Genomic DNA, 5,409 nt, shown 5'->3' on the forward strand with positions numbered 1-5,409 from the left:
TTTTAAGGGTGGAGGGAGGTGGCCGTTAAATGGCCGGTGTCTTGTAAAGACAAGGGGGAGGAAGTGTGAGATAGTGTAGTCCTGGGGGAATGGGACTATATCTCCCAGAGGGGAACAGACTTAGTTTGTTTAATTGTTTAATTTAATTTGATTAATTGTTTTATTGTTAATGATCCCCTGCACCTGGTAGTGATTGTAAAATAGGACCAGGTGCAGGGTATTTAAGAAAAGCAGCCAGTCTGTTTGGGGCTGCTGAGTAGAAGGAAGCAGGGAGGTAGGAGCCCTGCTGCCAGGCAGTCATACAGGTTTTGGGGTGTATTCTTTTGTTTGTGTCTTATAAAAAAAAATAGCGTGAAGTTCTTTAAACCTCAATCTCCTGTGTCCTGGGTCTATTTTTAAAGGGGCAAAGAACCCGAGCGGGTGCAAGTCTTTTACACGTGGTGGCAGCGGTTGCCCAGCCTACCTTGTACTATAACTGAGTGCTCATAATTAGATTAACAACAATAATAAGATGGAGTTCAGTACTTACGCCCGGTTTGGTCCGCCTCGCCCTCCTCACCTTGCAGAATTAAACCGCTTGACACTCAGATAAGGAAAAAAACCCTTTCTCACCGAAGGGAGGAAGGAGGAAACCTTTGGGAATCCATGGCCAAGGGTTCAATTTAAAAATTATGATAATAATATATATTTTTTTATTTGTAATGCTTTTTAGTGCTTTTTAAGCTGCTGAAATGTCTGCATCATTTTTTGTATTATACAGCTCATATGCCCCTGAGGTCCATTGCCCCAGAGATTATATGTGGAGAGATGTTTCTTGAAGCAGAGCCAGTCCTTAAGGAATGGTCGGAGTAGTAGTTTGATCATATGTGGAGAGATGTTTCTTGAAGCAGAGCGATCCTGAAGGAATGGTCGGAGTAGTAGTTTGATCATATGTGGAGAGATGTTTCTTGAAGCAGAGCCGATCCTGAAGGAATGGTCGGAGTAGTAGTTTGATCATATGTGGAGAGATGTTTCTTGAAGCAGAGCCGATCCTGAAGGAATAGTCGGAGTAGTAGTTTGATCATATGTGGAGAGATGTTTCTTGAAGCAGAGCGATCCTGAAGGAATGGTCGGAGTACTAGTTTGATCATATGTGGAGAGATGTTTCTTGAAGCAGAGCCGATCCTGAAGGAATAGTCGGAGTAGTAGTTTGATCATATGTGGAGAGATGTTTCTTGAAGCAGTGTCGATCCTGAAGGAATGGTGGGAGTAGTAGTTTGATCATATGTGGAGAGATGTTTCTTGAAGCAGAGCCAATCCTGAAGGAATGGCCAGAGTAGTTGTCGTGAGGGAATCCAGCGTGTTGAAGAGCTGTGTGTAGATTGTCACAAAACCAAACCTTGAAAACGACAGTCCCTTCTGGGGTGAGAAAGAGGGGGTCAGACGCAGTGGCGCCCGGGTGCATTGACAGGTAGCTGGAAACAGCAGAATAGGGACATATAACATAATTTGTTTTAAATAAATAGATAAGTACAACTTGTAAGAAGCAGCCTTTAACACCTGCCAAGTGTAAGGTTCCAGATTTAATAAAAACCTAAATTGTTGCTCCAAATTCACATATATAGAAATTCCAGAACAGAAAAACTGCTTGACAGCATAGAAAGCTTAGGTAACATTGACTTCTAATATTTTCAAAAAAAAAAATTCACTTTAGTACTTTGTGAGTATTATATTTACTTCCAGCAATTGTATTATCAAACTCCTTAAGTGCAACAAAAGAACCAGAAATAATCTTAACAGACTTTGAAACTTTATTTTATATTTGTAGTTTTCCCCTCAGTACCAAATATTACCAGACTCCATATTGGCAAAACAGCCCTGGCTTGTTATGAACAGCATCAATAAAACCCTGGACATTTAAAACAACAAACAATCAAATTTCATTAGATTCACAGTTTTTGTATAAATCGTAGATGTGATCATGACAACAAAAAATACAATGTTCAAAGTTCAAACTCTCAGTTTTTTGTAGTCATGATCACATCTATGATTTATACAAAAACTGTGGCTTCTGGCTTCCAGCTGGAGTTGGTAGACAGTCCCCTTCCGGAATTTAAAGAATCAGCTATTGAGTTTTTTGAGCCTGGAACGTGAATGGCTGTCATTTTAAAATGACCCCGCACGGAAACCCTATGATGCACTGTAATTTGTTGTGAGGGAGTTGAGCTTCCATTTTTTCGGAATCCAATTTGATCCCCAGAAATTCCAGGCTAGTAGTTGGTCCTAAGGTTTTCTCTTCCAATAGGGGAAAAATAAAGATTTCAAAGCTCTTAAGGAACGACCAGAGGGCTGGTCTTTGAAGTCTATTAATAGAAAGTCGTCTAGTAAATGAAGCACAAATGGGAGACTGTGTTCATTTAAGAGAATCCAGCATAAGGCTTCAGACAAAGAATTAAATATATGGGGACTACTTCTGCATCCGAAGGTGAGGCATACTGCTGCTGCAAGGCCTGCCATTTTCACGGCACCTTTGATTTATAGTTTGTTGTATTGTGTTTTATGTTTAGTGTTTTTACAGTCTTATACCGTCCTCTGTGCACTACCATTGCTGGTAGCGTCACATGACATTATTGTTTGTTTTTTTCTTTTATGTGTTAATAAATACTGAGCGCCGTGCTGGCGTGTTTCACTGCACTTCTGTGTCTCTGTGTTTGTTAGGTACAGGTTCTTTAATATCTGACAGTAGTTCATCATGTTACACCCTTGTACCAGCACAATGAATACCAGGTGAAGTAATTGAGATACAAAATATAAAATATGAGTTCAGCATTACTATGTAGCATCAAACCAGGTTATCCACCATGGATCTTTAGGTACCCAATCTGTAAATACATTTCTACTAATAACATTTTGAAACTAAATGTGTATGTCTTCTGGAAAATATAAATGTTTACCTTTGAACTCTGACCTTGACCTGCTTGTCTACGTTACAAGATTATTATATGAAACTGTACCCCCAAAGCACCCCAAAACCCCACCTGCTTAACCCATCCAGCTGAGAAATTAGCAGGAAACAGATGTTTTTCTAGGAAATTACAGGTTTGTGTAGGGACCTTAGAACAGACACCCCCCATAATGTATTTTTGCTTGGGTTATTATAGTGAGTAGTCCTATGGAGGAAAGTAACCTGAAACTCTTATCTAGTAATATAAGGCAGTTATGACGGCCTCCAGCCACTAGGGAGCAATAGCAGGTACACTGGAGGTTGGGTTAGTACATTAGACCTGATAGTGCAGTGTAGCTGAGTGAATAAGAGTGAGACTGCCTGTAAAACAAATATTATTGTTATCTGTTTCAGAAATTAAAGCTGGATAATTGAACAGCAGTGGTACTGTGCTTTGTGTCTTAGTTTTAAGCATTGGGAAGAAACTCACAGCAGAGTGCCATTCAAGTAAACATCCAAATCAACTATATATGTAACATAAACTTGCCAGGCCCATCAAGTGTGCTACATATTTTGGCGAGCCAGCCCAGGAGGAAGTGACCAGGACTAACAGGCAGGGGACGTAACTTCTTTTCCTTTTATAAAAAAAAAAAAAAAATCTGTATAAACAGTGAGTTGCCTACAGCTGTCAACGGTGTGCACAATGGAGTTGGAGCGACTGCAAGAACAGGCAAGTGTGGCTCTCAGTGCTTTAGAGAGAAACCAGCTAGTGGAAGCATGTTGCTACTTAAAGTGCATAAAGGACAGTGATGCAGCTGTTAAGGAGAGAAGTAGGCGAGCTTTAATCAGAATGGCAGAGTGCGTTTTAGACGATATTGAGGACAAACAGGAGGAAGATGAGGCATGCCAGTATGTGCAAGACTTCATATCTTTCATCAAGACACTTAAAGGCACAAGCACAGACAGTCAGGCATCCGAACAGGAGCAGATACGTTTAGAAGAGTTGAGAGATAAATACAAGCAATTACAACAGTCCCAGGAGGAAGCTAGGAAAGCTCTGGAGGGAGAGATTAAGGCTATGAGCGTGAAGTTAGGAGCAGGGGACACAGACAAAGTATCAGAGAGAGCAGCACCGGCCCTGCCATTAAAGAAACCCTCTGCTGCCTGAAGTTACAATTAGACGAGAGTTTAGGATTCACGGACAGATTAGTGAAGGGGGTCATAAAGACAAGCTTTCGTACACAAACCTCATTCACCAGATAGAGGCCGGGGTCCAAAAAGGGATGCAGACTCTGAGGTTATTGACGCTGTGATTAAAGCAGTTTGCCCAGGACTTCATCTTAGAGATATGCTCGAGATAAAAAGTGACCTGACACTTGACAAATTGAGAACAATCTTGAAGGGCCACGATAAGGAGGAAAGCACATCAGACCTCTACCAGAAGTTGGTGAACATTTCACAGGAACCTAGAGAGTCAGCGCAGAACATTTTATTTCGGGCTATTGAGTTGAAGGAAAGGCTGCTGTTTGCATTCAGAGAAAAAGGGGCCGAAGAGCAGTACGATGCTGAGTTGATAAGAAAAAAATTTCTCAGATCCATAGGTACCGGACTGCAGAGTGACAGTGTGAAGTTCCAGATGACGCCATACTTGGATGACCCCACTGTCACTGATGAAGCATTGATAGAGAGGATCAGTGAAGCTGCAAGCCTGGAACTGGAGAGGCAGCAGAAAATAAAGAAAAGTATTGCAGCCAAAACAACCCGAACAAATGAGCTACAAGTGGAAGTAAGTAGAGCATTCCAGGAAGTTGACCAAAGCACAGAACCACCGAGTACAAGACGGGTTGCACCCAAAGCAGAAGGGACAAGAAAGGGGGCCACCGCTGAGCAGACAGTAGAGACGGAAGTTCAAGTGATGGTCAGAGAATTTAGAGCAGAACTAGCCGAGGTGAAGAAAATGCTATCAGCCTCAATTGGCGCGACCGCCAGGTCCAGTCAGGGCTACCCACCAATGGCAAGAAGAAGATCACTGCGAAGGGGGTGCAGAGCGTGCCAGGAAGCTGAGGCAGGAGAGCAGTGCAACCATTGTTTCAGGTGCGGTCAAGAGGAACATCTATCTCGGGGATGCCGGGCTCATCGCCATGTTCAGGGAAACGGGGAGGGGTCACTGTGAAGGGACCAGCAGCAACCCCACAGGCATTGTCCCAACATCAGCCGGATATGACAACTGGTCACAGACAACACACCCAGAGCCAGCCGGTGCTCTGCAGTGCCATCAGTGGGCGGGAGGTGAAGGTGGCCAGCAAGGATAACCCTAAGGGAAGAAACCCAGAGTTCGTCAAAACCAGCTACCTCACCCCAAAGCAGGATGCCCGGTTGGTTAAGATGATTGGGAGGAGATGCCTGGTGCACTGCACACTGGACAAGGTGCCAACTTTAGCGTTGTGGGATACGGGAGCCTAGGCCAGCATAATCAGTGAAGAGTG

This window comes from Acipenser ruthenus, chromosome 20 (genome assembly GCF_902713425.1).
Source record: "Acipenser ruthenus chromosome 20, fAciRut3.2 maternal haplotype, whole genome shotgun sequence".
NCBI classification, from domain to species: Eukaryota; Metazoa; Chordata; class Actinopteri; order Acipenseriformes; family Acipenseridae; genus Acipenser; species Acipenser ruthenus.